Source organism: Microcaecilia unicolor, chromosome 3, assembly GCF_901765095.1.
Source record: "Microcaecilia unicolor chromosome 3, aMicUni1.1, whole genome shotgun sequence".
Classification (NCBI taxonomy): Eukaryota; Metazoa; Chordata; class Amphibia; order Gymnophiona; family Siphonopidae; genus Microcaecilia; species Microcaecilia unicolor.
This window is the reverse complement of record NC_044033.1, coordinates 280,943,132-280,967,356: the sequence shown is the minus strand read 5'-3', so window position 1 is coordinate 280,967,356 and position 24,225 is coordinate 280,943,132. Positions and strand designations below refer to the sequence as shown.

General features: G+C 44.6%; 1 protein-coding gene across 1 annotated transcript in view; it reads right to left on the bottom strand.

Moving 5' to 3' along the window:
* TARBP1 (TAR (HIV-1) RNA binding protein 1) overlaps positions 1-24,225 on the bottom strand; it is a 919,966-nt gene that overhangs the window by 154,981 nt on the left and 740,760 nt on the right. The gene's annotated exons all lie outside the window — the stretch shown is intronic.

Here is a 24,225-nt window from a genome sequence, read left to right as displayed (position 1 = left end):
AGTAGAATACTACCGTGTTCGGTGGGGAAGGAGCCTTGTTGAAGTAGGAAATTTAAGTGGGTGGTGAGTTCTGTAATGAATCGTTCCGGGGCATTTTTCATAAGATAATTGGGGCATGGGTCCAGGTGGCAGTGAGACTTGGAGAGTTTGGATAGTGCTGAGGAGATTTCCTTAGTGCTGAGGGGGGTGAAATTTGTCCAGTAGCGATCTGCTGGGATCTCTTCAGAGTCGGGGTCCAGTTCATCGAGGAAAGTGTCAATATTGGAAGCATCATGGGGAATTGTGTTGCACAGATTGGTGATTTTGTCATTGAAGTATCTGGCCAGCTGGTCGGCAGATGGACAATTAGAGGGTGAAGGTGTTACTGGGTTCGTGTTAAGAAGATTCTTTATGATTTTGTATTGTTTTTTTATGCTGTGATTTGTTTTGTGTAGTATGTTCTTTTGGCACGTTTAGTTTCATTCTTGTATTTCTTTTGTGTTTGTTTCCACGTATTCAGGATGAGAACATCTTTTCATTTGCTCCAAGTTTTTTCTAGTTTTCTGGTTCCTTTCTTTAGTTTTTTTAGTTCTTCATTGAACCATGGAGAGGGTTTTTTCTTTGTGTGTAGGGTTTTGGAGTGTAGCGGAGCAATTTCATCTAGAATGAGTTTGCATCTATGTTCCCTATCTGCAAGGAAGTGGTTTATGTTTGGGTCTATCATCCAATTGTTGTCGTAGATGAGTTGCCAGAAGGTATCTTTTTCGATTCGTCCTCTGGTTTTAATTGTTGTGGGTTCTGGTGGTTTGGGTTGGTCTTTTTTCCGCCATTGTACAGATAGGGTTGCTTTGTGGTGGTCGAACCAGGGCGAGGCGACCCAGTGGATGTCTGATAGGAGGAAGTTTTGATCTGTAGACTGTTTGAGTGTGATGATATCAAGTGAGTGGCCTTTGTTATGGGTTGGTACTATTGGAGGGAGGTTGAAATCACATAGTTGGAGGACGTCTATACAATCCCGGGTGTGGGTAGAGTTGGAGTCTTCTAAATGGAGGTTGAGGTCCCCTAGTAGTAGTATGTTGGAGTTGTTGACCCATGCATTTGATATGAAGCCCATGAATGTGGTTTGGCTATGGTTCCAGTTATTGGAGGGTCTTTAAAGCAGTATGCAGGTTAAGTGTTCGCATAGTATGGGGCTATATAGTTTTATAGAGGCAATTTCGAGTTGATTTGAGATGGACTCTAAGGTGGGTTCTGCGGAGAAGCCAGTGAAACCTAAAAAATATAGTTAGGCAAATTCAAATAAGGGATGGTTACCCTCTCAACATTCAAGCTCTGAAGGTCAGGGACTTGTGCTTGCATGATAAGTGGTAGGGAATTCCCCCGTTTTATTGCTCTTCTTATGAAAAGGTCAAGAGAAGAGAAAATCTCCCAGCCAATACGGGGCAAAGAACCATGGGTTTCAGGACTGCTCTTGCTATCTGAGGACACACATACAGAAGATCTTTCTTCCAATCTAGAAAGGCATCTGAGAGTAGTTTGCCATGCATCCCTATCCCGGAACAAAACAGAAGTTACAAACTCTTCAAAATTCTGCAATTCGATTGTTGGGTCATGTGAAAAAGTGTGAACACGTAACTCCTTTATACCGTGTGCATCACTGGTCACCTGTCTACTATAGGATTCATTTCAAACTTTTGGTTTTAACACAAAATATATTATGGTAAGACTCTGCCTATTTTAGCTGAATTAGTCTGTGGATTGAGCCTTCATGGGCTTTGCATTCAGGTTGAGACCATTTGTTCACAGTACCTGAAGTAAAAGATTTCAGATTGGAAAGGGTGCATTCTTCTATGTGGCCCCTTTAATGTGGAATGATCCTCCTAATTCTCTTCGGGATACTGTGTCTTCCCTTGTTTTAAGTGACCCCTTATGAGTTATTTGTTTTTACAAGCTTTTTGATATCGTTTTAGAGGTGTCAGTTAGGTTAGCAGTCCGTGTGTTAGTTCTCTGTTTCTCTTTTTTTGTTTGGTTTCAAAATAAGCTGATTGGTCTGATGTGTGTGCTATCCTATTTTAAATGGTGTTTCTTTATTTTTTTAAATATATTTTATATATTGTAAACCGTTGTGATCACATTGGTGGATAAGCAGTATATTTAATAAACTGTTAGCACTTTCTTGTTACAAGGAGCGATAGAAAAATCTATCAAGGGAGTGTTCCACTGTTGAAATATCATCTGAGTCACTCCCAAGGACAACTTGTGTGGTTGCAGCCTTTCTGCAAGGGAGCTATCCTTGCCTGCGAGGTAAGTGGCCCTGATGGTCATCTCGTGAGAAATGGCCTAGTTCCACATCTTGACCGTTTCCCAGTACAGGAGGTACAATCCAGTTTCTACTGTCTTAGAAACTTTAAATAACTAAACCACTCATCAACGCTAAGATTCAAACAGCAGTCCAGCAGTGAAATCCGTGTCTTTAGTACCAAGTGCCAAATGGAGTCACGTGTGTGCAACTGGTGCAATGAGCTCCTAGCTCTCCGGGAATGAGTCCAATCTCTGAAGGCTAAAGTACAGAATTGGAAGAGCTGAGGCAGATAGAGAGGCATATAGAGGAGATCTTCAATGATATACATGTACTAGAGAAGTCCGACTCCCTGTTTGGCAACCTCTGCCATAGTGGAAAAAGGTCACCTGAGAGTATCACCTTGGTATGGTAGGAAGCCAATATTTTCCCGCACTAAGGATGTGAACATTTTTTAACAGTGTGCTCAGACATAACCAGTGGAGTTCAACAAAACAACATGAAATTCTCTCTTTCATCTTTAATGTTGTTTTGTTGAACTCCACTGGTTATCCATAGAGGCGAGGATTTTGTATAAATTTTCTCATCTATTATGTAAGATTTTATGGGGTGAATGACCAGTTTATATCATAGATATTTAGAATTTATAACTATTAATAAAGATCTTGTCATAATTGATGTTTTGTTCTTCCATCAATTAGAGGAGTAAAAAGATTCAAATTACATGATAGCTTACTTGCAGTACAGACTCCTAGAGCCCAGAATTCTTTTCTTTTTCATATTAACTTTCAGAATGATTTACCTAATTTTAAGAAGAACTTTAAAACTATGTTTTTCAAGGAATTTATGATGAGGTAACTTTTAAAATCTTTTTGCTAATTCCCAAGAAATTGTCTTAGTCTCTGTTACTTGATTGTAAACCGCTCTGAACCTGGTAGGTAGTGGCAGTATAGAAATTTGTTGTAATTATATAAAAATATGTTATAGTGTATGCAAATAAAATATAAATTATATAAAATCTACTATAATAACATACAGACAGAATATAATGGCAATACTAAAAATGTTTCAGTTTTTCAGGGCAGAGGCTTGAGGAGTGGCAGAGATATTCTTGTTAGGGCCTTCAAAGGATATGTCTTCATCCCTAAAAGCCGTAAGTTCACAGAATTTCAATTTACGTAAACCATCATGTTTATAGATCACCTTAAATTTATCACCGTTCCACAGGACTGGGAGTCTGAACATGTCTGAGCACACTGTTAAAAAATGTTCACATCCTGGCCTGGGGTGTATAAGGGGGTGGAGCAGTTTTGTAACTCCTGCGCTCAATGTCAGAAGGTGTCCGAACATAGCCCGGAGAGAGCACCCTTGTGTCCCTTCCTCGTATAGGGTCCCCTATAGCACGTTTAGCTATGGACATGATTGGCCCCATACTAAAGTCTAAAAGGGGTTTCTCCTATATCTTGGTGGTAGTGGATATGGCCACTCGGTACCCCTGGGCGGTGCCCCTTCGGAACACCTCAGCCAAAGTGATTGCCTCTCACCTGATCTGTAGTATCTTCTGTGAGGTGGGGTTTCCGAAGGAGGTGTTGACAGACAGGGGAACAAACTTTCTCTCTCGTACACTGGCACAGGTATGGGAGGCCATTGGGATTTGTCAGCGCCGCACGGCGGCTTTGACCACTCTCCAATCTTTGGGTACTATGGATGATTTTAATGACAGATTACATATTACTAACAGTAGATCATCAGTTTCATTCTTGAGTTCTTTGAGTACCCTTGGATGTATTCCCATCCAGTCCATTTGATTTACTACTCTTTAATTTGTCAATTTGGCTCGTACATCTTCCAGGTTCACTGAGATTTCTTTCAGTTCCTCTGTATCCTCACCTTTAAAAAACCATTTCCGGTACAGGCAGATCTCTTACATCTTCTTCCGTAAAGACAACCAAAGAATTCATTCAATTTCTCCATTACGGCCTTTTCCTCCCTGAACTCCCCTTTTGCTCCTTTTTGATCTAACAGTCCCACAGATTTCCTCACTGGCTTGCTGCTTCTGATGTACCTGAAAAAGTTGTTACTTTGATTTTTAGACTCTGTGGTGAGTTTCTGTTCATATTCTCTTTTAGCCTTCTTTATTAATGCTTTGCATCTGACTTGCAAGTGCTTATGTTGCTTCTTATTTTCTTATTTGGATCCTTTTTCCATTCTATCTCAGACCGCCTAAAAATTCTCTAAGTTACAATTGACCACAATCTCACACTGGAGAGCCAAGTGAAAGCCACAACAAAGAAAATGTCCCACTTAATGTGGAAGCTCAAACGAGTAAAACCTTTTTTCCCCGAGGGAAATATTTCGCAACCTGGTACAAACCATGGTAATAAGTCATCTGGACTACTGCAATGGAATCTACGCGGGATGCAAAGAACAAATCCTAAAGAAACTCCAAATTTCGCAAAACACAGCAGCCAGGCTTATATATGGAAAAACGAGATTCGAAAGCACCACACCCCTAAGAAGAATAACTGCCAAAGAACGCATTACATTCAAAGTCTGCATCATGGTTCATAAAATCATCTACGGAGATGCCCCGGGATACATGACAGATCTCACTGACCTATCAACCAGAAACGCATCAAGATCAACACGAACATACCTAAATCTCCACCATCCAAGCTGCAAAGGAGTCAAATACAAATCAACCTACTCATCCAGCTTTTCCTATATAAGCACACAACTATGGAATGCACTACCAAGCACAGTGAAAACAACAAACAACCACCTAAAATTCCGGAAATTACTGAAAACTTACCTGTTCAGAAAGCCATGCCTTAACCCTGCACCACAATGAAACCAAAGCTCGTACTGAACATAACTTAACTCTTCCTCCTTATGATTCCCTAATGTGTCTGTAACACATGAACCGTCTTCTACTACAACATCACTCTGTATTTGTTCATACCGATATTGGCGATTGCCTGTAAAATACTATGTAAGCCACATTGAGCCTGCAAATAGATGGGAAAATGTGGGATACAAATGTAACAAATAATAAATCCACAGACCAATGGTCTTGTTGAGCGCTTTAACAAGACTCTGAAAATGATGTTAAAGCATGGTTTGGGGGCTCACCTTGAGGAGTGGGACTTACTTCCCTTTGCCCTGTATGTTTATCGGGAAAGTATGCAGGCCTCCTTGGGTGTGTCCCCATTTGAGTTAATGTATGGGCGAGCACCCCGGAGGGTGCTGGATATACTAAGGGAGCAGTGGGTATCACCGGAGGAGCAGGATACAGGGTTTCCGGAGTACCTGCAGGATTTAAGAAGGCGTTTATATATGTTAAGGGAGTGCGCCCAACAGCAAATGGAAAGAAAGCAAAATGCACAGGTCTATTAGGATAAGAGAAGTACAAGAAGAGATTTCTTAGTAGGGGATAGAGTGCTGATATTGGTGCCAGACTCGCCTCATAAGTTCACTAGTCGCTGGAGAGGGCCAGCTACGATAGAAAGGAAGCTGGGACCCGTGACCTATGCAGTGCGAGGGGAGCGGGGAAAGGTGCAGACGCATCATGTTAATGTCCTGAAGCCATGGTTAGAAAGAAGGTGTTTGTGGGGACAGGAAGTCAAGGAGCTGGAGGAGGATTTGGGTCCGTAGATCACAGAGATATTCCAGACCAGGAAGCCTCAGATCGCAGATTCTCTGGGCGATCAGCAGAAAGAGGAGATGCAGGACCTTTTGGCTAGCTTTTGGGATGTATTGACCCCATGCCCAGGGAAAACTCACCTAGTTAGGCATGATATACTGTCAGAGCCCGGTAAGGTGGTGAAACAAAGACCGTACCGGCTCTTGCCTCCCAAGCGTCAGGAGGTTATTCGGCAGATTAAGGAGATGCTAGAATTCGGGGTTATTGAGGAGTTGTTTAGCCCTTGGTCGAGTCTGGTGGTGTTAGTTCCTAAGGTGGATGGGACCTGGCGTTTCTGCATTGACTTTCGTCAGGTCAATGCTCTATCAATCTCTGATGCTTATCCCATGCCGCGGATTGATGAGCTGCTGGACCTGTTGGGAACTGCTAGGTCCTGCGCCCACATCAAGAATACACAGCAGCTGGATGATGTGGTGATTCATAGAGAGGATTGGCCCACCCATATACAGAGGGTGCATGCGGTACTTCAGGCCTTTAGGCAGGCCGGATTGAATTGAATCCCCAGAAATGTTATTTTGGTCAGCAAAAAGTGAAATACCTAGGGTACATGGTAGGTAACGGTCAGATAACCCCTCTTTTAGATAAGGTTGAAGTTATCCGGGAGTTCGTGTGTCCCGTCAATAAGAAAGGGTTGAGACGATTCTTGGGAATTGTTAGATACTATTGTAGATTTATTCCCCACTTTGCCTCTTTGGCCACCCCTTTGACGGACCGGATGAAAAACACTGCCCTGAATACCATTCGATGGTATGCAGAGGGTAAAGTGGCTTTTGATAAGTTGAGTCTATCTTTATGCCAGGAACCACTGTTGAGGGCTGTAGATTTTGCTAAACCGTTTGTGTTGTAGACAGACGCCTCAGGGGTGGGCTTGGGGGCAGAGTTATCTCAGGTACATGAGGGACAGGAACACCCCCTTATGTACCTGAGTAAGAAACTGCTACCCCATGAAAGGCATTATTCCACGATCGAACGGGAGTTTCTGGCCATTAAGTGGGTCATCCAGATGTGCCATTTTTATCTGGATGGACGGTCTTTCACTCTGGTTAACTGATCATGCTCCCCTCAAATGGTTGGGCCACATGAAGAATAATAATGCCCATCTCACAAGATGGTACCTAGCCCTACCGTTTTCAGGTGGAACACAGAGCAGGGAGATTGCTGGGGAATGCGGATATCCTGTCCCGGATTGTTAGTGAGACAGAGGAAGACACTAGCAATCACTTTAGCACGGGGGTGTGTAAGGGGTTACTGAGAAGACAGTCTCAGGGAAAGCGAGAGCAGCCCCGGGGAGGGAGTATAAGACATGTACAGATCCCTTATAGACGGGGAATGCGCCCTCTGGTGGTCAAGAGACCAATTAGAGTAAGGGATGAGCCTAAAAACCACGATTCCCACAATGCACCTGACCCAACACAAGATTCACAGGAATTGGAGGGGGAGTAGCAGGATTGGGAGATGGTCTCTGATCAGGGTGATGAAGAGCAGCTGAGGGAGCCCTGGGAGGAGGTAGAAGAGATGGAATGGGATAAAAAGGAGGAGAATTAAGAGGAGAGAATGGAGGTGGCGGCATGTGCACAGACTGCTGGTGCTAAGGTGAAGAGCTTCCTGGCTAAGGTATTGCCTCAACTGTCTGGAAAGGGGAGGACAGGATTGATACAGCTGGGAAGAAACCTGTGGCAGCAAGTGCTTAAGAAGGCTAAGGGTATGAGAAGTTAAATATTGTGTGTTGCAAGGAGCTGCTGTGGAACTTGATACCTAGCCACTAACTGAGAGTAAAAGAGAGAGGGGTAAAGGTCATTGAACAATACTCAGCGAATTAACAGGAAATGTCTGTCTGGCATTGGGAACATGAACTTGTCAGACTGCAAATTGAGATCATTATACTGTGTTGCTGAATTCACTACAATTGAACGGCTGTGAATAAAAGTGAATCCCTTTATTATAAGACTGCTGGAGTTTTGGTCTGTTTATTGGTGGTCATTGTTGACCGGTAAACTAAAAGAAGCAGTCCTTTGAGGAGGCGGTGGTAGAAGCATGAGGAATTGAAATCAACTGGTGCTGCAAGGGAGAAAGATCAGCAGTGAAGCATGTCTGCTAAGCAGGGTCAACCTAGGCCAAAGAGCGGAAGGGGGACCTGCTGACAAATCGTTATCAATTTCAACGGTCTATATATAATCAGTGCAACACCTACACTCAAAAGCCTTGCAAACAGAAGCAACAATATGCCAGCAGGTATCAGAGAGATAGAAAAGCACAGAAACAACCCATGTCACAGGCAACAAAGAAGCTGCCCAATTTTTGACACACATTCAACCCATCTAATACTGGTGGGAGGATGGATTCAACACTTTTACAGCACCTGGTCTCAGATTACAACAGACACTTGGGTTCTAAAGATAGTGCACCCAGGCTACACCTTACATTTCCTCAAACTTCCACCAAACAGACCACCACATCCCCATTATATATCAAATCTTCAATTTCCTCTTCTAGAGGAAATCAACAGACTTCTTATGACCTAGGCAATAGAGAGTGTCCCTCCACATCAACGAAACAGGGGATTTTATTCCAGATACTTATCAACAAGAAAGCAGAAGGATTTCGGGCAATGCTAGACCTCAGATTTGGGTGGCCAAAGAGGCAAAGTGGGGAATAAATCTACAATAGTGTGTTGTTGTGTTGTGGGGAGAGTGCTGCCTGAATGCTCCCGAAACTCAAGCCGCCTTTCGGAGCGTTTTTCCTTTTTTTCACCCTTGATATGGGGATAGGAAAGGGGAAAACCGGGGCTAAAGCCGCCCCTAGCCCTGGTGATTCTTTAACGCTCCGTCAGCCCACTTTGGAAGTTTTCGGTCTTCAGACGCTAGGAGTCCAGATCCCTACCTTGGTTGGATTCCCAGAACATCCGGGCGATCTTAGCGCGGAGGTGGTGTCGTTGAGCCCACCCTATCAGACAGTCCCGCCGAGACCAGGCGGAGAATCGGGACCGATGGGAGAACCTCAGTCGGTGTCTTCTGAGACTAGTGGCGGCCCTGTTGGTTACTCGACGCCAGATGGTTTCACATCAGAAGGGAGGGCGGGAGGTGTCAATTCCTCGCCTTCCCCCATCCTGGCGGCTCCACCTGTGGGAATCGGCGTGAGACCAAGACCGGCAGTCGTTACCCTTGACGCCCTTTGGGATGCAATCCAGGTTTTGAATTCGTCTCTGCTTCAAATTTCGACTTAATTTAATACTGAAGTAAAAGATCAGCAGACTATGGAATCGAGAGTCAAAATGCAGGAGGATAAGAGTGAGTCAAATTTACTTGAGATTAAGAAATTGCAAACTATTGTTGGTAATATAGTGACTGAAAGAGACAATGCACAAAGGAAAATCGAATACTTTGATAATCAACTTAGGCGTAATAACCTAAGATTTTTAAATTTTCCTAAGACTCCTTTGATATCTCCGAAGGAAATGCTAAATAAATATTTTTCCGACATATTGGGAATCCCAAAAGAAGCTTTGCCTCCAATTGCAAAAGCTTACTATATTACGGGAGTTAAAACATCTTCAGTGGGGCCTCCAGAATTGAATTTAACACAATTTCTCGAAACATCCTTAGAAGCTATTACAGAACGCACGACTCTCCTTGTGTCTTTTGCCTTCGAAACCGACAGAAATAATGTATTCAGACTATACTTCAGATTTACTTCTGTTCAATTTTTCAGATCAATGATACAAGTGTTTCCTGATATCAGTAAATCTACTCAGAGAAGGAGGAGAGAATTTCTGGGACTAAGGCCTCGGATTCTCGCATTAGGTGGTACTTTCAAACTGAAATTTGCATGTAGATGTCTTATTTCCTTAAACATGGCTCATTATGTATTTTTTGACCCAGATAAATTGAGGCAATTTATTATTGCTAAAGAAAGCGGAGGTGAAGCAACCTTGAAAGCACCAGAAGGGAGCTAAAACCGCTGGCAGGAACCTGGGCATTACCCTCCCATTGTATCTTATTTAAAGTTTTTCTCTTAAATTTTCCTCATTTAATTGCTTTGTGTCTTGATCATTTATGTGGACTAAGTAACAATGCTATTTCCATGCAATCCTTTATTATTTAAACATAGTAACATAGTAGATGACAGCAGAAAAAGACCTGCACGGTCCATCCACTCTGCCCAACAAAATAAACTCACATGTGCCATTTTTTGTGTATACCTTACCTTGATTTGTACCTGTCTTTTTCAGGGCACAGACCGTAGAAGTCTGCCCAGCACTATCCCCGCCTCCCAACCACCTGCCCCACCTCCCATCAACGGCTCTGGCACAGATTGTATAAGTCTGCCCAGCACTATCCCCGCCTCCCAACCACCAGCCCCGCACTATCACTGCCCAGCACTATCCTCGCCCCCCCAACCACCCGCCCCCCCGCCTCCCACCACCGGCTCTGGCACAGACTGTATAAGTTTGCCCAGCACTATCCCCGCCTCCCAACCACCAGCTCCGCCTCCCACCACCGGCTCTGGCACAGACCGTATAAGTCTGCCCAGCACTGTCCGCACCTCCCAACCACCAGCCAAGCTTCTGGGGATCCCTTCCTTCTAAGCAGGATTCCTTTATGTTTATCCCATGCATGTTTGAATTCCGTTACCATTTTCCTCTCCACCACCTCCCGCGGGAGGGCATTCCAAGCATCAACCACTCTCTCCGTGAAAAAATACTTCCTGACATTTTTCTTGAGTCTGCCCCCCTTCAATCTCATTTCATGTCCTCTCGTTCTACCGCCTTCCCCTCTCCGGAAATGGTTCGTTTGCGGATTAATACCATTCAAATATCTGAACGTCTGTATCATATCACCCCTGTTTCTCCTTTCCTCCACAGTATACATGTTCAGGTCATCAAGTCTCTCCTCATACGTCTTGCAACGCAAATCCCATACCATTCTCGTAGCTTTTCTTTGCACTGCTTCCATTTTTTAAACATCCTTTGGAAGATACGGCCTCCAAAACTGAACACAATACTCCAGGTGGGGCCTCACCAACGTCTTATACAGGGGTATTAAAACCTCTTTTCTTCTGCTGGTCACACCTCTCTCTATACAGCCTAGCAACCTTCTTGCTACGGCCACCGCCTTGTCACACTGTTTTGTTGCCTTTAGGTCTTCAGATACTATCACCCCAAGATCCCTCTCCCCGTCCGTACCTATCAGACTCTCACCGCCTAACACATACGTCTCCTGTGGATTTCTACTCCCTAAGTGCATCACTTTGCATTTCTTCGCATTGAATTTTAATTGCCAAACCTTAGACCATTCTTCTAGCTTCCGCAGATCTTTTTTTATGTTTTCCACTCCCTCCGGGGTATCCACTCTGTTGCAAATCTTGGTGACATTGCAAAAGGCAAACTTTACCTTGTAAGCCTTCGGCAATGTCACTCACAAATATATTGAATAGAATCGGCCCCAGCACCGATCCCTGAGGCACTCCACTACTCACCTTTCCCTCCTCTGAGCAAACGCCATTCACCACCACCCTCTGGCATCTGCCCGTCAACCAGTTCCTAATCCAGTTCACCACTTCGGGTCCTATCTTCAGCCCATCCAGTTTATTTAAGAGCCTCCTGTGGGGAACCGTGTCAAAAGCTTTGCTGAAATCTAAGTAGATTACGTCCATAGCACGTCCTTGATTTAATTCTCCGGTTACCCAGTCAAAGAATTCAATGAGATTCGTTTGGTACAATTTCCCTTTGGTAAAACCATGTTGTCTCGGATCTTGCAACTTACTTGCTTCCAGGAAATTCACTATCCTTTCCTTCAGCATGGCTTCCATTACTTTTCCAATAATTGAAGTGAGGCTTACCGGCCTGTAGTTTCCAGCTTCTTCCCTATCACCACTTTTGTGAAGAGGGACCACCTCCGCTGTTCTCCAATCCCACGGAACCTCTCCCGTCTCCAAGGATTTATTAAACAAATCTTTAAGAGGACCCACCAGAACCTCTCTGAGCTCCGTCAATATCCTGGGGTGGATCCCATCCGGTCCCACTGCTTTGTCCACTTTTAGATTTTTAAGTTGTTCATACACACTCTCTATCCACTCCATTCTCACATGTACTTTTGCCAGTCAATTGTGGTCCTGCCCCAGGATTTTCTTCTGTGAAAACAGAACAAAAGTATCTATTTAGCAAATTTGCTTTTTCTTCATCATTATCTATATAGTGGTTCTCAGCATCTTTCAGTCTCACAATTCTCTTTTTAGTCTTCCTCCTTTCACTAATATACCTGGAGAAATTTTTGTCACCCCTCCTTACATTTCTAGCCGCATTGAGCCTGCCATGAGTGGGAAAGCGCGGGATACAAATGTAACAAAAATAAAAAATAGCCATTTGTTCTTCTGCTTTCGCCAGACGTATCTCTCTCTTGGCTTCTTTCAGTTTCATCCGGTATTCCTCCCTATGTTCCTCTTCTTGATTCTTTCTGTATTTCAGGAACGCCAACTCTTTAGCCTTTATTTTCTCAGCCACTTGTTTGGAGAACCATATCGGTTTCCTTTTTCTCTTGCTTTTATTTACTCTCTTTACATAAAGGTTTGTGGCCCTATTTATAGCTTCTTTCAGCTCGGACCACTGTCCTTCCACTTCTCGTTCATCCTCCCATCAGCTCCTTCCTCAGGTATTCCCCCATTTTACTAAAGTCAGCATGTTTGAAATCCAAGATGTTGATTTTTGAGTGGCTGCCCTCCACTTCAGCCGTCATATCAAACCAAACCGTTTGATGGTCACTGCCGCCCAGGTGGGCACCCACTCGGACATTTGACACACTATCCCCATTTGTGAGCACCAGATCCAGCGTCGCTCCCTCCCTCGTGGGTTCCGTCACCATTTGTCTGAGCAGAGCACTTTGAAAAGCATCCACGATCTCTCTACTTCTTTCCGATTCCGCAGACGGAACTTTCCAATCTACATCCTGCAGATTGAAATCTCCCAGCAACAGCACCACTCTCTTCTTTCCCAACTTATGGATATCTGTGACCAGATCTTTATCTAGATCCTCCAATTGTGTCAGAGGTCTGTAGACTACACCCACTTGTATAGAGGTTTTATCATCTCTTTTTAAGGTGATCTATATCGCTTCTTCCTTTCCCCAGGTCCCTGACATTTCAGTTGCCTCAATGTCATTTCTCACATACAGAGCTACTCCTCCACCTTTTCAACCCTCTCTATCCTTCCTAAATAGATTATAGCCCGGTATGTTTGCATCCCATTCATGGGAACCATTTAGCCACGTCTCCGTGATTGCAACAATGTCTAAGTCTGCCTCCAACATCAGGGCTTGAAGGTCATGAATTTTATTGCTTATAGACTGCGAGCATTTGTGGTCATCGCTTTCCATCAACATTTTCTGGTATGTGTTTCAACATTTGTGATTTGGGGTTGTTTTTTGTCTTTGGGTACCTTCTTATCGTTTAGTTTCACCTCCATTGCTTGTTCTTCCACCTCAGTTCTATTTTGAGGAACATCACAGTGCTGTAATGGAGCAAAAGAATTCTGTAGGGGCAAATGTCACGTTTTCAAAGCTGGAAACTGGTTTGTGAGCCCTTGGGCCACTGCCGAGGAGCGGCAGTGGCAGGCAAAACCACCCCCACACCGGAGACAAGGCAGAGCTTAATGAACAGTTAGGCTTCACCTGCATCTGGTCACTTTTCACCAAGGGTTGAGCCCTTGGCTTCAGGTGGCCGGCAGGACTTGTAGGACAGGGCAGGAACAGGATCCCAACTACACTGAACAGGGACTGAGGGTCAGAGGGGAAAGGAACATACAGGGACAGCAGGGCAAGGAAAGGGTAAAATAAAGGACAGACTGAAAGCTGTAAACAGCCACTAAAACAGGGAGCACAACACTGAAAAACAAAAGACAGATTGAAAGCTGCCAGGCAGCCACTAAACAAGAAACACAGAGAACCTAGAGCCAGACACAGTAAATACAAACAAGAGTCAAGACTAGGACAGTACAAGCTAAGCGACACATAAACTAAACAGAATCAGGCAAGGAACTAGAACAGGAATCAAACTAGGCTGAAGTGCAACAAGCACCAACATACCAGGGCCTTAGACGATGCAAAGGCAAGCAGAAGTGTTCCAAGATGGCTAATAAGCCCAGAAGCAGTTGAGACTCACCTGCTGCAATCACCAGGCAGCTATGGGTGCTGTGCAGGCTCAAACAACACAAGCAAACCTGGCAGCCTGGAAGATCCGGACCGGACTAAGCTAAAATCTGGAACGGGTGATGGTCCATAGCAGCCACCCGTTCTGGCCACCAGAGGGCGAGGAAAGCACAGACGTAACACCAAAGAAGTTTTATTTTGTTGTATTTCCTTATTTTCCAACATTTATTTTATGTGAATGTATATTTTGAAATCTATAAATAAAGAATTAAAAAAAAAACCTGTGGGTTCAATCCCTCCACCCTCTGGCAGCACTTATTCCTATTCCACATCTCCTTTCTGACCAACATCCTAGTGGGAGCACCATTTCACCCACCTCAACCATCAATAGTGCTAACGACAGATGCATTCAAACAGGGCTGGGCAGCTCATCTCTCCACTTTGTTGACACAGGGACTGTGGTCGCAAGTGGAGCGCAGTTTCAGTATAAATCTGCTTGAACTCAGAGAGATTCGCCTAGCACTCTCTGTTTTTCAGGGTTATCACCGAAACCATTCGATTCAGGTACGGACGGACAATCAGGTGGCCATGTTTAATGTCAACAACCAAGGAGGTATGGAGTCACTTCCCCTCTGCAAAGAAGCAGTCAGGAAACGGATACAAGTTCTTGTCCTAAATTCAGCTATCACAGTGGTATATAAACTGGGCAAGCTCAATAAACTGGCGGATTCTCTCAGCAGACAACTACAGCCTCACGAGTGTTCTCTCAAGCCCATAATTACACACCTACTCTTTGCAAAATGGAGTGTGCAGGACAAAGGCCTCTTCGAGTCCCCACAAAGCAACAAATATCAGAAATACTGCTCCAGGTTGCAAAGTCAGACCAGGCTCGCAGAGGATACTTTTCATATCCCATAGTCCAAAGCTCTTCCGTATGCATTCCCTCCAATACCGCTCACTGCCAAGACAATTCAAAGGGCAATTCAAGAAAAGGTATATATTATTCTTATCACACCATACTGACCAATACAGCCGTGATTCCCAGTATTATCCACCCTAGCTCTTACACCGTCAACATTTCTCCTACAGATACCATACCTTCGGACACAAAATCAGGGAAGATTAGTGCATCCAAATTTGGCATCTCTCAATCTGGCGGCAAGGCTCCTCCAGCCAATCCCTTAAAATCTGATATTTTTTTCTCCTCAAGTGCTAGAGGTCATACTGGCTGCAAGAAAAGACTCTACCAGATGGTCGTATGCCTCAAAATGGTATCGTTTTACTCAGTGACATTCATTGTATAGTGTAAATCCTATTTCATCAGACACGTCTTCAGTTTTAGACTATTTACTACATTTGTCTAATTCAGGTTTGTCTTATGCTTCTGTTAAAGGTACGGTAATTCAGCTGCTTTGGCAGCTTTTTATGACTCGTTTGACAATGTGACTTATCATGACACCCTGTTTTAAAATGTTTTCTCAGAGGATTACTACATCTCAGACCTCCTATCCAACTGCCTGCAATAGAGTGGGATCTCAATGTTGTTCTCAATATGTTGACTCAAAATCCATTTGAACCTACGTGTTCAGCACATCTAAAATATGTAGCATTGAAAACAGTCTTCCTGGTTACGATAACTTCAGCTAGAAGAATCAGAGAGATTCATGCACTGGTACACTACCCTCCATATAATCAAATCATCTCTGATAAAAGTCATTCTCAGAACTCACCCTAGATTTTTACTGAAGATGGTATCGTTTTACTGAAGATGGCATCGCCATTTCATCTTAACCAAACTTGTGACGAACAGGGAATTTATGTCTGTAACTTATGTGAATGTAGGACATATTTGTTCTCTACTGCATTTTTCTTGTTTGGTCAGCAGATGGCGACTGCCTTTTTTTAAGTAAAGCTGTTACAGAAGCGACAGTTTTTTCCGGCCTCAGCTGTGAGTTAATCCTCAGTCTCAGTATGGGAGCATAGAGGTAAACATCTCATAGTAACATAGTACATGACGGCAGAAAAAGACCTGCACGGTTCATCCAGTCTGCCCAACAAGATAACTCATATGTGCTAATTTTGTGTATACCCTACTTTGATTTGTACCTGTGTTCTTCAGGGCACAGACCGTATAAGTCTGCCCAGCACTATCCCCGCCTCCCAACCACCAGCCCCGCCTCCCAACCACCGGCTCTGGTACAGACCGTATAAGTCTGCCCAGCACTATCCCCGCATCCCAACCACCAGCCCCGCCTCCCACCACCGGCTCTGGCACAGACCGTATAAGTCTGCCCAGCACTATCCCTGCCTCCCAACCACCAGTCCCGCTTCCCACCACCGGCTCTGGCACAGACCGTATAAGTCTGCCCAGCACTATCCCCGCCTCCCAACCACCAGCCCCGCCTCCCAATCTTGACTAAACTCCTGAGGATCCATTCGTTCTGCACAGGATTCCTTTATGCTTATCCCACGCATGTTTGAATTCCGTTACCGTTTTCATTTCCACCACCTCCCGCGGGAGAGCATTCCAAGCATCCACTACTCTGTCCTGGTTCAAGGCTTGTGAGCAGTTAATTTTCTGAAGCTTCCCAGGCGCTACCCAGGTAGTGACAGTTTTTTTATTTTATTTTACCAATTCTTTTTTTTAATATATGTCTTGAAACACTGAATTTCTTTGCATCAGATTTTACCCAAACTTGGGAAAACAAAATCCAAAAACCAGATGGACTATTGCTTATATATCTGTATACATATATATTCTGCAAAAAAACTGAATTATATTACTGTAGATTTCTTACTCTATTCTATTAATAGCCAGTCCTCATCAAATTACAGTTAAGACTGCATCTGAAAATATTATGCCCCGGAAGAGAAACTGGTCTTTATTTCTATATTAAAGGCATGTGACTGTGGCTAAATATATCCCAGAAACTGTAACCAACTGCAGCTTTGCAGGCACAGCAATTACATTCATCAAGTTGTTTGATCCAGAGTAGCTTATCTTAGACAAATGTCTTGTTCACGTGCCACTGGACATTATTGTTTTATTTAAAGTGCTATACTTCAAATGTTTTTTTTTTTCTGATGGATGTGAATAGGGCAGGCCAGGACAGTTTTAATATTGATCCTTATTCATTTAGCTGTTACTTTTCCATCTGTTTTATATGGTCTACTGTTCTAATTCTGTGACAATAAACCTTGTTAGTTTATTGGCTCTGTTGTCCTGAAATGACTAAGAATTCTGGTGCTTTGTGTGTTAGGTCTTTGGGTGCTACCTAGGAACTGTGGGAATCACCGGGGAATAACTTCATAATGGGAAACTCACCCAGAGGAAAATGGGACGCAGACAGTGGAATGGAGGGGGCTAGTATAGAGCACAAGCGGCAGGTGCATGCGGACCTGAGCAGTGCTGAGAGCAGACCCTCCAGGTGTCTGCAGGGTTAACGCCAGGTAACATAGTAACATAGTAGATAACGGCAGAAAAAGACCTGCACGGTCCATCGTCTGCCCAACAAGATAACTCATATTTGCTGCTTTTTGTGTATACCCTACTTTGATTTGTACCTGTGCTCTTCAGGGCACAGACCGTATAAGTCTGCCCCGCACTATCCCCGCCTCCCAACCACCAGCCCCACCTCCCAATCACCGGCTCTGGTACAGACCGTATAAGTCTGCCCAGCACTATCCTCACCTCCCCACCACAAGTCTGTCCAGCACTATCCCCGCCTCCCAACCACCAGTCCCGCTTCCCACCACCGGCTCTGGTACAGACCGTATAAGTCTGCCAAGCCCTATCCCCGCCTCCCAACCACCAGCCCCGCCTCCCGATTACTACTACTACTACTATTTAGCATTTCTATAGCGCTACAAGGCATACGCAGCGCTGTACAAACATAGAAGAAAGACAGTCCCTGCTCAAAGAGCTTACAATCTAATAGACAAAAAATAAATAAAGTAAGCAAATCAAATCAATTAATGTGAACGGGAAGGAAGAGAGGAGGGTAGGTGGAGGCGAGTGGTTACGAGTCAAAAGCAATGTTAAAGAGGTGGGTTTTCAGTCTAGATTTAAAGGTGGCCAAGGATGGGGCAAGACGTAGGGGCTCAGGAAGTTTATTCCAGGCGTAGGGTGCAGCGAGACAGAAGGCGCGAAGTCTGGAGTTGGCAGTAGTGGAGAAGGGAACAGATAAGAAGGATTTATCCATGGAGCGGAGTGCACGGGAAGGGGTGTAGGGAAGGACGAGTGTGGAGAGATACTGGGGAGCAGCAGAGTGAATACATTTATAGGTTAGTAGAAGAAGTTTGAACAGGATGCGAAAACGGATAGGGAGCCAGTGAAGGGTCTTGAGGAGAGGGGTAGTATGAGTAAAGCGACCCTGGCGGAAGATGAGACGGGCAGCAGAGTTTTGAACCGACTGGAGAGTGGAGAGGTGACTAAGTGGGAGGCCAGCAAGAAGCAGATTGCAGTAGTCTAAACGAGAGGTGACAAGGGTGTGGATGAGGGTTTTGGTAGAGTGCTCGGAAAGAAAGGGGCGGATTTTACGGATGTTGTAAAGAAAGAAACGACAGGTCTTGGCGGTCTGCTGGATATGAGCAGAGAAGGAGAGAGAAGATTCAAAGATGACCCCAAGGTTTCGAGCTGAGGAGACAGGGAGAATGAGAGAGCCATCAACAGAAATAGAAAACGGGGGGAGCGGGGAGGTGGGTTTGGGGGGGAAAATGAGAAGCTCGGTTTTGGTCATATTTAATTTCAGGTGGCGTTGAGACATCCAGGCAGCAATGTCAGACAAGCACGCTGAAACTTTGGTTTGGATGCAAGGTGAGATATCAGGGGTAGAAAGGTAGATTTGGGAGTCATCAGCATAGAGGTGGTAGGAAAAGCCATGGGATGAGATTAATGAACCAAGGGAAGAAGTGTAGATAGAAAAGAGGAGGGGACCAAGAACAGAACCCTGAGGTACGCCGACAGGCAGAGGGATAGAAGTAGAAGAGGATCCACCAGAGTGAACACTAAAGGTGCGGAGGGAGAGGTAGGAAGAGAACCAGGAAAGGACAGAGCCCTGGAATCCAAGTGAGGACAGGGTATCGAGAAGTATGCTGTGATCGACAGTGTCAAAAGCAGCGGAAAGATCAAGAAGAATGAGGATGGAATATTGACCTCTGGATTTAGCCAGTAATAGGTCATTGGAGACTTTAGTAAGCGCAGTTTCGGTTGAGTGGAGAGGGCGAAAACCAGATTGTAATGGGTCAAGAATAGCATGTGAGGAGAGAAAATCAAGGCAGCGGCGGTGAACAGCACGCTCAAGTAATTTGGAAAGAAAAGGAAGGAGGGAGATGGGTCGGTAATTAGAGGGACAAGTAGGGTCAAGTGAAGGCTTCTTAAGGAGAGGTGTGACCACAGCATGTTTAAAGGCAGCAGGGACAGTCTCAGTGGAAAGTGAGAGGTTGAGAATGTGACAGATAAAAGGAATAAGAGTAGGAGAGATGGCATTAAGAAGGTGGGTGGGAATGGGATCAGAGGAACAGGTGGTACATTTTGAGGAAGAAAGGAGAAGTGTAGTTTCCTCAATAGTAACTTCAGGAAAGGAGGAAAGGGAATGAGGGGAAGGAGAGAGAGGGGAACGGACTAGTGGAGGGAGAGCTGGTGAGGTAGAGAAAGCAAGGTTTATCTTTTGAACCTTGTTGTGAAAGAATTCAGCAAGGGTCTGAGGAGATAATGAAGGTGGAGTTGGGGAGGGGGCACCTTGAGGAGAGAGTTCAATGTGGTGAAGAGAAGTCGAGGATTAGAGCCAAGAGAGTTGGTCAGTTGGATATAATAATCCTGTTTGGCACGTAAAAGAGCAGATTGGAAGGAGGTCAGCATGAACTTAAAGTGTAAGAAATCAGCAAGGGCCCGAGATTTCCGCCAGAGGATCCATTCCTTCGGCACAGGATTCCTTTATGCTTATCCCACGCATGTTTGAATTCCATTACCGTAGGTGCGAGGCATTTCATGACAAAACTATTACATTGTCAATTTTTTTATCTACCTCCTCATCTCTCAGCCTGTCAGCAATGACTACATACTTTGGACTATAGAAGTGCTTTAATAATCTATTTACAATGTACAGACGCGAGGCACAGGCCTTTTCAATTGTTTATTTCCTACTATCATGGGAAACTGGTTTTGAAGAGAACTTTATCTCTTTGGATAACAGTATGTATACAACATCGTTATCAGCTTTCTGGTTGTTAGACCAGTGATCCTATTCCTCTTGTCACTGCTCACCGATTAAGGGCAATGGCTGCTACGCAGGCCCACATCAGCCATACTCCATTGCTGGACATTTGTGGTGCAGTGACTTGGTCATCTGTACACACCTTCACTCGACATTACTGCATAGATGATGCTTCAGTGAAGGATGCTGCTTTTGGACAATCTGTCCTATCTACTGCAAGCTGAATCAACAACTCCTCCTCCTCCACTCCAGGTACCAGTCTTTCGTCTATATTAAGATTTTAATATTTATTGCAGAACAGACTGCTACTGTGCTAATCAGCTTGGGAGTCTTAATTGTGTGGCTAAAAGAGGCTTTTGTCCATGGAGAACGGGAAGTTTCTTACCTGTAACATTAGTTCTCTGTGGACAGAAGCTTTTTTAGCCATACAAGCCCACCCTAAATTGTCAATAGCTGATTTACGAACTGAGCGTTGGACAGTTGTTACTATATTATAATGTCTGTACAGTGGTGGGAAGTAAAGAACATGCATGGAAGGTTCTTCAAGAACTTTCTAAGCTTTGAAAGGCCGGGTCAGAGATATAGCTGTGGCATCACTTCAATTGTGTGGCTTAAAGAGCTTCTGTCCACAGACAACTAACATTACAGGTAAGAAACTTCCTTTCTTACTGCAATCTGGCTGCCGGCAACCCTTTGAACGGGCACAGAGACAAGGCTTCTACGTTAGCTGGTAGCGATTCTTTCATGCTGCCAGCAACCCTTTGAACGGGAGCAGCTGCAGAGGGAAAGGCAGATGCAGAAGCCTAGCTTGGAGTGGAGGAGTGGCCTAGTGGTTAGGGTGGTGGACTTTGGTCCTGGGGAACTGAGTTCGATTCCCCCTTCAGGCACAGGCAGCTCCTTGTGACTCTGGGCAAGTCACCTAACCCTCCATTGCCCCATGTAAGCCGCATTGAGCCTGCCATGGGTGGGAAAGCGCGGGGTACAAATGTAACAAAACTAAAAAAAATCTGGCCTTGGCAAGGGTGCACTACTGCTGGGTAGGCCTGAGCCCAAACTGGGCTCCAAGTGCCATAGAGCAGACAGGGGAAACATTTTCACCATGCTGTTAAGATGAGCTGTCTCAGCAGTACAAAGGACAAACAAGCAACGTCAATCTGAGGTCTTTCAGACTTGCACACAGGGAAAACACTGACACCATGCCATTAAGTTGAGCTGTCTCAGCAGCACACAGGACAAACAATCTCAAAATACTGTTTATTTGAGCTCTCTCTGAGTATGTCACATTCCTCACCTGTTCGGCGCTCCCCCCGACATGGGCGCCTCAGAAAGAGAGGAGGATCAGGCTTAGGAAAGGTTGGTTCGGTTTCCTAAGTCCGGCAGCCGTCATCTAGCTTGGAGCAAGACCACAGCCATCTTGGTTAACTCAGAGGATCAGCCATGTTTCGGTTTTCCTAGTCCAGCAGCCGTCATCCGACTTGGGAGCAAAGCCAGCAGCCATCTTGGCTAGCTCAGGAGGAGGGGGCAGCCATCTTGTAGTAACGAGAACAGGAAGGAACTCCATATTTGGTCTTGGGAGGATCTCCTATGGGGGCAGCCATGTTGGATACAGCTGAGTATGGTTGGCTCTGATTGCTTCTCTATTTAAAGCCCTGCCTTCAGTCCTTCTGTGCTTTGGCTACTACTCTGTTCCAGGGAATTTGCAGTGCATGTGGATCTGTTGTCTGTATTTCTGGTTCTGGACTTTACTGCTTGTTCCTGACTATCCGTGTTTGCTGCCAGCCCTACTGCCTGATCATCTCTGCTTGCTCCTGCCTCTTTCTTCAGGCCAGTCCGCCAACCCCTGTGGTTCCTGAAGTCCCGTTGGCCGCCTGCAGCTGGGGGCTCAACTCCCGGTGAACAGTGGTCGCCGCGGGTGAAGTTAGGGGTTGTCCGGCTGTCATAAGGTATAAGCACTGCCACGCTGGGAGAAGACCAAAGGTCCATCAAGCCCAGCACTCTGTCTCCGACAGCGGCCAATCCAGGCCCCAAGAACCTGGCAAAAACCCTCCTTTGGAGGCCAGTGGTTCATCTGCCTCCAGCAGGACCCAAGGGCTCACAGTATTCGAAACAAGACAGAGTATCACACCAGCAAAACATTTCTCATCATGTTGTGAAGCTATACTGCCTCAGTGCAACCTGGACAAACATTCTCACAGTGCCACTGATTTGCGCTCCCTCGGAGTAGAACCAGGCAAAATATCCTCACAGTGTCGTTGATATAAGCTACTTCAGAGCAGCACATTGGACAAACATGCTCAAAGTGTTGTTAAATTGAGCTATTTGAGAATAGCACCCAGGCAAAACATGCTCACAATACCTACATTCTTATAGTGCTATACACATGAGTCCCATGAGATTAGCACACAGGCAAATCATTCTCACAGTGCCGAGATGAACTCCCTCAGAGTAGCAAATAGGGAACCCTTTTGAAAGAGCTGTTGATTGGAGCTCCCTCAGAGGCACACACATTCTTAAAGTGCTATCAATCTTAGTTCACTCAAACTATTATAGAGGCAAAACATTCTCACATATCTGACCATTTAATCTTAGACTAGCAGAAATCTTCTTCCATGCAGAATTTTCAGACAAGCTTCCTTCTCAGGTATAAAAAACAAAGCAAAAACAACAACAAAAGCAAACTATGTTTGCATTACCATTGCAGGAGAGAGGGAACCAGTGACAGAGGCAGGAACGAGGTGGGGGCAGGGAGATACATTAACTCCTTTGAGAATTTTTCATCTAGAATTCTTGAAGACAAAAGTCTTTCAGTCTCTAAAGACTGGTTGCTCTACTGGGTACCAATTCTCCAACTTGTCTGCCTCTCCAAACCATTCAGGAGCTGCAAGGTCTGTCCACTACTATCCACTGGAAAAAGAGAAATATAGAGCATTCTGAGGTTGCACAGGGGCGAATCACACAGAACTACTTTGTTTCTCTGTCTCTGGTTTAGTATGGACGCTAAGGATAGGCTATTGAATATTTTTTCCTACTGAAACACATACATTTGTGCAGCGTATGAAATGTCAAAGGCGCAAGGCCAGAGTAGTGAATCCAAGGCAAGAAAGGAGAGGAATGAGGAAGTAGTGCTATCCTATGTTTATCCAATGAACACCAATTTTTTTCACTTTAGGGCTGTTCTATCAGGTTTCAAACCTAAATTCAAAAACCTTAGGTTATAATATAATCAAATGGTTTCACAGCAAGAAAAGCATGGAAAGGATTGGTCCAATTACACAGTTTTAGTGCTCTATGCTGCAACACAGGATACCCACGTTTGATTTCCAGATGGACAAGCCACAGATGGACATGTTGCAGAGGCAACGTTCATAGCATCTACGGAAAGAGGAAGACTTATCTACTGTGAAGGATAACACATGCAAGCTGGCCATAGACCACACTTGTTATCATAGTGGTGGTTCGTGTCTCTTGATTGTGGATCTTCATTGCAATGTCCAGGCTGGAAGTACAAATGGGGAAAAAGCCTGAAAATGAACACTCATTGCACTTTGGTATGTTATGGAGCTATCTGATCTGGAAAGGCCCAGAAATGAAAAGGAGGAAAGTTGCCAGTTGCCAGAGAATTAAAAAATAAATACCTGTATATAACAAAAGAAGGGTATGAGAAGTTACATGGTTAGATTCCATATACACTCCTGAATCTAATGTCACTCTCCTCTATACAAGCAACAACTCAGAATAGGAAAAACTTATTAAGCATATAATTCATACTGTCAAACTGATATTTTTAAGATAACATATTCTGAGATTCCCCCAATTTTTTAATTCCTGTATACTACCAAATCAGACCAACAAAGTAAACTGAAGTCCTTTTACCAAGCTGCGGGAAAAATG